This window comes from Octodon degus, unplaced genomic scaffold (genome assembly GCF_000260255.1).
Source record: "Octodon degus isolate 3935 unplaced genomic scaffold, OctDeg1.0 scaffold00045, whole genome shotgun sequence".
Lineage (NCBI taxonomy): Eukaryota > Metazoa > Chordata > Mammalia > Rodentia > Octodontidae > Octodon > Octodon degus.
The window spans coordinates 11890495-11901479 of record NW_004524621.1 but is presented as its reverse complement, the minus strand read 5'-3'; the positions used below and the strand labels follow the sequence as shown (position 1 = coordinate 11901479).

Sequence of the window (10985 nt, the reverse complement as noted above, 5' to 3'; positions counted from 1 at the left end):
TATATTGGAATATTTTGCTGAATTCATGCACCTACATTATTTAAATGACAATGGAATACCCATCTCTGACAAAACTAAACAAAAAAAGGGATACAAATGAAGGACCATTTTGTTTCTATATATTCAAAATAGTTAGGATAGATATACAGCTACTTTCTCTTAATTCAATAAATAGAAAGATTTGTACTAATAGTGTTTGGACAGGATATCATGTCTTCATCTTGTGCTATAAATAACCACTGAGAAGACAACAATATGCAATGTATTAATTATTGAAACTGTCCTACTAATCGGTTTTGAAACTGTCTCATTGCTATTTGTTTCTCAATAAAATTATTTTTAAAAATAAACAATAAAAACATCAGAAAAAAATGATTACCTTAATTTCTGCCTCTATGATGAGATGAAAGTTCTAAACATTCTGAAACTTCTTTGTTTTCATTCAGATGTTTATCTCCAACATCTTATGCAGGTCCTGTTATCCAAAAAAATTATGAAAAAAAAATGAAGCAATGAGATAAATCAGTGACTGATGAGCAATTTATTCTTTTGGTGCTGGGATCCATTAGAGGAGTTGGAGCAGAAGACTGAGGCAATTAGATTTGCAGTTATCAAATATCTGTAATCTGTCAATCCTAATAAATAGCAATCTGTATTATCCAAGTAACAGCTATTAGTCTAACCAGCAAATGCACATCCTACAGTGGTAGAACTTAGTACTGTAAATATTCAAGTCCACAAAGAGCTTAAGACAAACCGAGGCACTTTTAAGAAGTTTAAACTGCCCCACAACGTTATCTCTTTCTTTATTCTCTTTAACACTGGGATTTTTTCACAGTTGAGCTAATTAACCATAGGGCCTTTTCAGAGAATTTCAGCTAAGATTTGGATACAGAACCCACTCTGCTATGATATTTGCATTTTATACTAAATTTGTCTATAAGATTACTAATTTCACACTCCTACTTTCTGTTATAACATTGTAATCGTAAGGACTGACATTTTGGTCTTCTCCTTTGCAAGTGAAATGAACATTTCCACATACAAAGACAAGAAAAATAGTTGGCCATCTTCCTAAATGGTTTGAGGGCTTGATCTAAATCTGAAGTTTAAGTTCCTCACGCCTGGGAGGATTCACTTGTGTGTGCAGTTTTCTCGATTAGGCAGTGCTGCCATAGCCTTGTGGCTTGGTCTCTTTCTGCAAGGATTAGCCTGGTCAGCTCCTTTGTAGTACAGAAGGAACCTAAAGTCTGACACACTGTTTAGGAGTTATCTCCTGAAGTGACTTACTATCTCTGGCTCTTGTTTACCCTTACAAGATTTCCTGCAGATGGGCAGACACAGCAGCCTCCAGGGCAGGCTGTATCTGGAATCCTACAGGGCCTAATGTTCAGAGTAAACAGTTTGGGGGCTTTGTGGCTAGGGCTCGCCTCCAGAGCAGACTCAAAGAACACATCAAAAAAGAGCCTAGAATGAAGGAAAAGACCCCCAAATATATTTTCTTAAAAACCAAGAACATTTATTTCTGGTATTTAGGAACATTTCTAGTAATTGTAGGATTATTCTCTTCTTTTATGAAATCTTACTACCAGGCCGCTGATAATTTAAACAGGTCAATAAGCCAACAGAGTTTTCAGATCTGATCTGGGACATGAACAACTGTTCAGATGACCTTGTTAGCATATTTTTCAGTTTCATAACTCTAATGCTAACCTTACAAAAGTAGTTCATAAACTTGCATCAGTATCTGAAGGGTCTGAACTAAACTGGGAGACTGTATCCCAGTTGGAGACATATCTAAGCAAGAACTCAGCCTGGCACAGTGATGGTGAACCTTTTAGATCTTTCAGTGATACAAACAGCTTGCTGTGGAATGTGCACCATAAGTTTGCCACCACTGGCCTAGGAAAACATGGTGGAAGCTGGAAAAGAAGACAAGAGGCCAAACTCTCAGCCAAATGAAGTCAAAATTAACTTGCTTCAAGGTTAATTTTGGCTTTGATCTCAACCCATAAGTAAAATCCTAAGAAAATAAAATATAAGTGTTTGTGTTGTTGGCATTAGGGCCACCGTTTCTCTAGAAATTATTTGAAGTTAAGAGGTAATGGAGAGAACTGTGGAGTCTGCTCTCTCTCTACAACCTTCTCACTCACCACTAAGTGCCTAGTATGTCCCAGGGATGATCCTGCTTTAATCCACTCATCTTTATCTGTCTTTTTTCAGCCTGGGTAACAATTTCACTGTCTTAGTCTATTGGAAGTGTTGTAACAAAATATTTTAGGCCCATTAATTTAAAAACAAAAATTTATTACTCTTAGTTCTAGAGAGAGGGCAACTCAAAATTAAGGTGACAGCATATTTTGTGGTTGGCGAGGGCTGGCTCCGCATAGGGATTTGTTTCTGCTGCCTTCACACAGAAGAAGGTGCCCAAAAGCTCCCTTGGGTCTCTTATGTAAGGACAATAATCCCATACACCTTTATCTCCCAAAATTCTCACCTCTCAATATTACCACACTGGAAATTAAATTTAAACCTATAAGTTTTGATGAGACACAAATATTTGGCCTGTAGGATTCTCCCTCTTCCCTGTTAGCTCATTTTTTCAAAGCTGACCCTAGATTAGAGTCACAAAGTAGATGCTCAGTGTGTCCTGAATACACTATGCACAAATATATGTGGAAGAGATTTAAGAGGAGTACAAGCAGTAAAATTATGGATTCTTCCCTCTTTTTCAAAATTTCAATACGGTGATATTTCACTAACCATAAAATAAAATGTTCTTTCAAATATTTTATAAATTAAAAGTATATTGTGAAAAAAAAGTATATTGTGTTGTATAATTATTGTATCATCTGGCAATTCCACTTCTGGATATACATCTGAAAGAACTAAGACGAAGTCTTGAAGAAATTGTACAGCATGTTCCTAATAACATTATTCAAAATAGTTCAAACATGGAATCACCTAAGTGTCCATCAGTGGGTGAGTATGTAAGCAAACATGGTATGTTCATATGATGAAATACCATGCAGCTTTAAAAAAGGAATGATATTCTGCAATATGCTACAGTAGCAATGAACCTTGAGACATCTTCCTAAGTGAGATAAGCCAGTCACTAAATCGCAAATGTGTGAGTTCTATTATGTAAGGCATCATCACAGAGACAAATATAGAATGCTGGGTTCCAGGAGCTGGGGAAAGGAGGAATGAGGAGTTAGTTTTCAGTGGGCAGAGGTCATTTTTGGAAGACAAGTTCTGGTGATGGATGGTGGTGATGTTTGCAGTGGCGTCAGAGTAGTTAATTCCAGCTGAGTGTGGTGATGCGCAGGTACAGGACCAGTACTCTGTGAGGGTCAGACAGGAGGGTCACCAGTTTGAACCCAACTTGGGCTACTTAGCAACTTAGAAAGACCCTGTCTGTGGGGGTGGGAGGGTGTGTGTGTGTGTGTGTGTGTGTGTGTGTGTGTGTGTGTTGGGAATGTAGCTCAATGTGAAAGGCCCTGAGTTTAATCCCCACTACCACCCCCACCCCCACCACTCCCATCAACACCACAAAAATAAAAGTACTTAATTCCCCTAAACTATACTGAAAAATGGTTAAAAGGTTCATTTTATGTTGTATGTATTTTAAAATAGTCAGTTGTTTTATTCCATTTCACTACTATAACAAGATATCTGAGGCTAAGTAATTTGTTTTAAAAAATTTATTTAACTCATAGTTCTAGAAGCTAGAGCATGGCTCCAGCATCTTCTTAGAATCTAGTTAGTCTTGCAAAATGATAACATGGCAGCAGCATCTCATGGCAAGAGTGCCAGAGATAGCTTGCTTTTACGGTAGTCAATCCCTTGTAACCCTTTAGTTCATGAATAGATTCATACATTCATGAAGGCAGAGCCCTAACGATGTAATCGCTTTCTACAGAACTCACCTCCACATACATAAGCTTGCATAAATTGGGACACATTCGAACTATAACATTAATCTTGTCCTTAGGTTTTTTGTTTTTCGAAGCTGGGGATTGAACTCAGGCCCTTGTGCTTGCCAGGCAAGTACTTATTCTACTGAGCTATCACCCCAGCCTGTTTGTCCTTAGGTATTTACAGATGGTTATTCTTCATGATGAAGTCACAGGATAGGATAATGTTCAAATTCTGATCATTTGGATTCTCCAAACACATAGTGAGTAGAAGAGATGCAATGGGGATATTTTACCCTCAATCCTATTATGTGGTCAGAGCAGTTTAGAGACTCAGAAGATGAATAGAAATATATGTAGTAATGTCACCCATGCCCATGGCAGTGATGGGAGATAGCAAGTGGTTACAAAATTCTTTGTAAATACAGAATATATTACAGAAATGTAAAATATCTACAATAGTAATAATAATTAGTTGTTTTAATTACTACCTCTATTCTCTGTGTGCAGCTGTCTCTCAAAATTCACTTGGGAGTCAAATCACCCTCTATCAATAAATAGCAACCTTCCTCTTTGTAGACCCTGCTGTGAAGCTGTTTTTTACTCACTTCACTGCTGAGACACTTCCTCCTTCCTATTGCAGGTGATCAGCAAAACCTGAATACTGAAATTAACAGGGGAAAAAAACAGGGAAAAGAAGAGGTCCTCCTAAGCTTTTGACTTCTGTGCCTCTTATCTGTAGCCAATGTAGGCTCAATGTAAACAACTTGTGCCTTCCTTCCCCAATTTTTCATTGCAAATACTCTGTGGCTGGGTATATAGCTCACCAGCAGAGTACATTTCTAGCATATATGAAGCCCTGGGTTCAATAATCAAGTGCAAAAAGAAAACAAAACCACCCATAAAACAAAATAAATCCCAAACCAACAAACACTAAAAACATTGCTCTGACTTCTTAGACTTGGTAAACGTTTTTCTAGCAGTTACTTAGATTTGTAGCTAGTATCTGAGGGAATTTGACCCAGGTTCTTTCTTTCTGGCTAGCATCTGTAAAAGTTAAAATTCCTCTTGGTCTTAGGAATTTTGATTTAAGATGAATCACTATTACTTTTTCAGGGGTACTGTTGACATGTTAGGTACTATCATAGGGAAGAGGACAAATATCCTTGCCCTTACTGTTATTTTTTTTAAAACATGATTTATGTTTTCTTTTGAGGAATTTGGTGACTTAAAAATGTTTTTTCTTAACAGCACAAAAGCAAACAAATAACAGTGACTTCACTTGAGCCCATAAAAGCCCAACAGGCAATGAAGCTGGACCTTCATTTTTGTATCTCTTGTTACCTTAAAGCTTTGAGCTGAATCACTTCTTAGCTCTGCATATAGCTACAATATATTAATCATTTAGAGAGTGTGTATCTAAAAGTTGGTTAAGCAAATTTGATTAGCCCTTAATTTACATAAGTTCATCCCCTTTCAAGACTGAGGACAGCAAGATAGAATTTATAGAGATATTCAACTATTCCCAGAAGTCTTTATCCTAAACTGAAGGTCATCTTGGATTATAAGCAGAGCTTCACAAGACTGAGATTGCCATAAATAAAAATAATCATTTCATAGAGAACAAATTGCACCATCAAGCAAAAGGATTTCTAGGGCCTTTCTACAAAAGCAGAACTGAAATAATGATCAAAAAGACTAGCTAGCCCCAGAAAAATCTGCAAGAACAGAGCTGGTTCTTTTATAAATGGGATAGTCTGATTCACCCTTGTGCAAATTCATGTTTCAGTTTTAATTTCTGTTATCACTGAAGCAATGACCCATGACAGGTGGTGACACTGGGATGAAAAGAAAAGCACACAAAGGCAAGATACCAAACATACACTGCCATTGTACTGGCATCTGCACACCCATGCAGACCTGTCTGTCACAAGCACCTGTTATTTCCACAAGGTGCTACTATCATGTAAACACAGGGGCCCATGCCCATCCCTGTAGCACAAGCAAGAGAAAGGGAGGGAGACTAGGAGACCACTATGGCTGGATTGTGACTTTTTAAAAAGGGTTTCAGTAAATGCTATGAAGTTTTATATTCCTGAAAATTATATATAAAAGATATAATCATAAAGTAAAGTGGATAAAAGGAGCTTCTACATGATTGTAAGAAAGCCTCATAATGGCTGCTTGCTAGTTTCTTATTATAATAGATTCCAAATAGCCTTTATACCAAGCATTGGAAAGTAATAGGAAGGAGACAAGAAGATACGACAGAGTGACTTACTGGAATCGTATGGGCCAGGTTTCCAAATGTTCCCAGAAGAGGGACCACTGTCATCCCTACAAGGCTCCCTGTACTCATATTTTTAAAAATTTAATTGAGTTTATTTGTACATTTTAGGAATACATAATGATTATGTTCATTATGGAGAATTTCTTCTTGTACATGAAATAACTTTATCTTTTCTCTATTCTTCTACCTTCTTTCAATCACTCTTCCCCTCCCTACTTACAAAAGTTTTGTTTCCATATTTTTCTTTTTTTCTCATGTTTCTTTTTCTTTCCTTCCTTCCTTCCTTCCTTGCTTCCTTCTTTCCTTCCTTTCTTTCCCTCTCTCCTTAGTTCCTCTTACCACTCGGATATTTTCTTCCTATTTCACAGTATCTGATATACATTTTGATCCTTATTTATGTGTTCAGTTTCTCACACCAGAGAAATAGTGCAGTATTTACATTTGTGTCTGATTTATTTCACCTAAGAGGATGGACCTAAGGTGCATTTTAGCTAAAAATATCTCAAGCTTTTCCTCTTTCATGGAAGAATAATATCTAGATAGATAGATAGATCTCCATTCACTATTTCATGGGCATTTGTGTTGTTTCCAAGATTTAGGTATTACAAACTGTACTGCTATAAAAATGGGTGTTCATATGTCACTGTGATATGGTTTTAATTCTTTTGGGAATATAACAAGAGGAGGAATAACTGGGTATAATGGAGCCTCTATTCCTATTTTTTGAGGCATTTCCACACTGATTCCACAGTGGCTGTTCTAGTATACATTTCAAGGAATACAAGAGGAGGGTTCATTTTTCCTCCCACCCTCTCCAGCATTTGTTATGGGGTGATTTCTTAACAATGGCCATCCTTTCTAGGGTGAGATGGAATCTCAGGATTGTTTTAATTGGCATTTTTCAAATGATCAGTGATGATGTGCATTTTTCATATATTGATTTGCTGTTTCTACCTCTTCATTTGAAAAGTGTCTATTTCAGAAGCCCATTTTTGAATTGGGTCTTTAAATTTGGAGGGTCTAATATTTTTGAGTTCTTTCTGTATTCTGGACAGTAGTTCTTTGTCCGAGGATTAGCTGGTGATTTTTTTGCCCACACTGTAGGTTGTCTCTAGTCTGTTGGTTGTTTCTCTTGTTATGCAAAAACATTTTAATAAGATGGGATCCCAGTTATGAATATTTGAAGAGTTCTAAATGTGTCACCAATCAGTTGAGGATTTTTTGCAGTTCAGATAGAAATCACGAATCAGTAAAGTGCAGCTCTACCAGAGCTGATGCCATCTGTTGACACCAGTCTATGCCAGTTGGTCAACTCTGCCAGTTGCTGCTCTTCATCAGCTGCTGATCCATGAAGATCTTCAGAGCTAACTGAATCTAGTATTTATTGCTCTTTTTAAACCACTCTGGCCATGCTACTTGGAAGTAGAATCCCAAATAGATTTACAGGATTTTATGAAAGCTATACAGTTATATGTAGAAGACGGGTAAGGCAATGATCCTGAGAATCTTCAGGAGTCCAAACTATCCAAGATATAAGTTTTGTGCAGATTTACAGGACCACTACAGCAAAGTGTTATTTGAATGGAACTTGTGCAGCCACACAGGGACCCCATAAGAAGTCCTCCTACACTAACCTCAGGAGTATAAGAAAAGTGTTTATATAACCACAGCAGGCCTTCCTAATCCAAGGCTGCTGATTGGTCCAAATTGGTCCAAAGGCAAGCCTTCTCATCTGAGATTACTAATTGGTCCAAACTCAGTTCCACTCCTTCATTCAAAATGGAGCCTGCTATGGTCAGAGTAGACATCTTTCTGAGAAGGTGTAGGGTACCTAGGACAGATGCAACTATTATGGTGACAGGTTCTTTTTCTTTTTTTAAAATCATCTTATTTTATTTTATTTTAGGTTTTTTTCTTTTTCTTTCTTTTTTTCTTTTTTTTTTTTCTCGGCTTCATTTTCATTTTTATTTGAGCAACACAGACTGAGATGAACCAGTCCTTCTACAAGGACTATTAGGTTGGGTTCTGAGGGCTGGTAATGGATAGAACACAGGTGATGGTCAAAGTCTGGGGAAAGAACAGAATCAAATGACAACAAGAGGTTACAAAGGGAGCTGTCATGGCATAAGAAGCCCCTGAACTTTTTCATCTCCTTTCTGAATATCTGAAGTGAATTACTTGACAGAGAAGGCAGAACACAGGCAGAAAGCAGCAAGTCCAGTTCATCCCAACCCCATGACAGCCAACACCTCCTACAGAGCTTTTGAGCCTCAAGGGTCTTTGCTTTCTAGAGGTCAAGTCACACTGGCCACTTCTGAGAATCTACCTAGGGGTCAGTCAGCTGCTCCTGACAAGCCTCCTGGAATAAATGGTCCCAATTGTTGCACACACCTAACACCACCTAGGCATCAGGGATAAGCCTTTCATTCTGAGAGTGTGCACCATCATCTGCTGACCCCACTGGCAAGAGCATCATGTTACAGGGTTACTTCCACCTTCCCTGGTCAAGTCTGGTTCAATACCAAAAACTGTTTTTAAGACTCTTCTCCCTGCCACATAATGTGGGTGGTTGAAATCATGTACCCAAGTTTTCCCACCATAGCCCATGTACACCTTGAATTTGTAGTTTAGCAAACTTCCTAGTCAAGTAGCTTATAATCTGCTTGCTGACAGATTCAGGGGTATTGTTCAGCTTGAGCCTGATGGAGAACTTGCCAATCACTTTTCTAGGTATTGCAGTCTTGGCCCCAGACCCAGAGAAGGTGCCTTCAATGCCATGAAGGGAGAGGGATGGGTCCCACCATCCATGCATCAGGATTTCTTGCTTGCAGCTGTACAGGAGGGTCTGTGCTCTGATGTCCTTGGCAAACTCCTTTATGTCAAAGTCAATGTGGTCATAAAGTTCATACTCCTCATCGGTTAGTGGGGCAACAGCCTTGTTAACGCCAGCGATGGGATTTTCCCCTTGTTGTTTGTCAGACAGCCCATCAATGAAATGAGATCTGTCATGGCCTCATGGACTGAGCCACCATATACCCCAGAATGGAGGTCTTTGTCACAGCATTCCACCTCAATGAAAAAGTAGCAAATGCTTCTGAGACTGTATATGATGCAGAGCTTCTTCTTCCCTACCCAGTACTTGTCAGAAATACAAACATAGTCCACATCTTTAAAGAAGGTATCCTTCTGGGCAAAAATCAGCTCATCCGGGCCTTCAGAGCCAGACTCCTCCATAACTTCAAGGCAGAATCGCACATTGACAGGAATCTCCTGACCTGTCTTCTGATACACTTCTAGGGTGTTCATCAAGCCAGCCACTGGTCCCTTATCATCAATTGAACCTCTCCCATACAACTTGCCATCTCACTCCACCAAGGTGAAGGACTCACTATCCCAGCCATCCTGTAGGGCCACAGGCTGCACATCCAGAGGCCCTTAAATACACACCATCTTCTTCTGTGGATCGCAGTCCAGTTTGCCTAACAGAATGGAAGGAAGAGGTATCTCTGAGCCATCAGGGAGCTTTTGTTTCCCAATATCTACCAGTTCCACAGAGCCCCCCAGCTTCTGGATATCGGCTGCAGCAACCTCCATCATCCTTCTGATTTCTCCCTCTTCTTGGGCCAGGCTGACACACTCTGGATGGCCACCCATTTTGCAAGTTTCTTAATGTAGTAGTCCTGGTTTTCATCAATATAATGAAACAGGGTACTCAAGGCTAACGTCTTTGGAGCAGATGGCAGATGGTTCCAGGCATTCTAATCGGGCACCAAATATAGGGATCCATTGGTCTCACTGCAATCCATTCTACCTGGGGAGAAACGACAGCAGGAATGAGAAAGACAGACAAGAAGACAAAAGCTGGGCTAGGTGATTGCTAGTCTGCCTGATGGGCAAGACTAACTCCTGACCTGTTTCATAACCATTGTACCTCCATAGAAAATGCGGGCCAAAGCCCAAGAACCTTCAGGAGGCCTCGCTGTGTTAAGCATAGTTTATTGAGGTTCAGGGAGATGAGAGATGTTAATAATGGGGCCAGATTGTTCCCTAATTTCCACTAAGTTAGGGATTGTTTACTTACCACTTCTCAAAAAAAATTGGCAGCAGTGGCTGGGGTGGGAGAGTGACACCACACCTCTTGTTGGAATGGCCTATGGAGTGGACACTAAGTCACCTGGAAGGACATTGAGGCAAGTTGTTCCACTCTATCCCTGGCTAAACCATGCCCCACTCTGGCAGTCACTGGGAGGCAGGCTAGAAGAACTATGACTACAAAGGAGACAAGGAAAAATGGAATATTTTATTTTTATTTTATTTGTAGTTTTTTTGGCAGAACCAGGAATTGAACTCAGGCCCTTGTACTTGCCAGGGAAGTGCTTATTCCACTGAGCCATCTCCCCGGCCCCAGAAAAATGGAATATTAACATAATGCTTTGAGGAAAAATTACAGATTCAAGACACAAGGTCAATTTTAAATATTTTTTTTTCTCCCAAAACACAATAAGCTTGGGCAATTCCCTTTCACCTGTAAAGTGGACTTTTTCAACTGTGAAAAACTGATTTTTGGTTTTTTTTGAGAGTAGGAAAATTTATTGGGGAATAGGAGCAGCCCCTGAGAGACAGGAGGATCCTCAATGAGTTTCCCTCCAACACTGAAATGCGTTGCTTTCTAACATAGCTTGCCAGATGGATAACTTGAAAGATAATAGAAATACATATCCTAGATCACCTATCTTGAAGACACCCCAAAGAGCCTATCCATATACCCAGCTCTCTCT

At 39.2% G+C, this 10985-nt stretch overlaps 1 pseudogene; it reads right to left on the bottom strand.

The window, feature by feature from the left end:
- Nucleotides 1–8608: 8608 nt before the first annotated feature.
- The window catches only part of LOC101560460, a 10492-nt pseudogene continuing 8115 nt past the window's right edge, over nt 8609–10985 (bottom strand).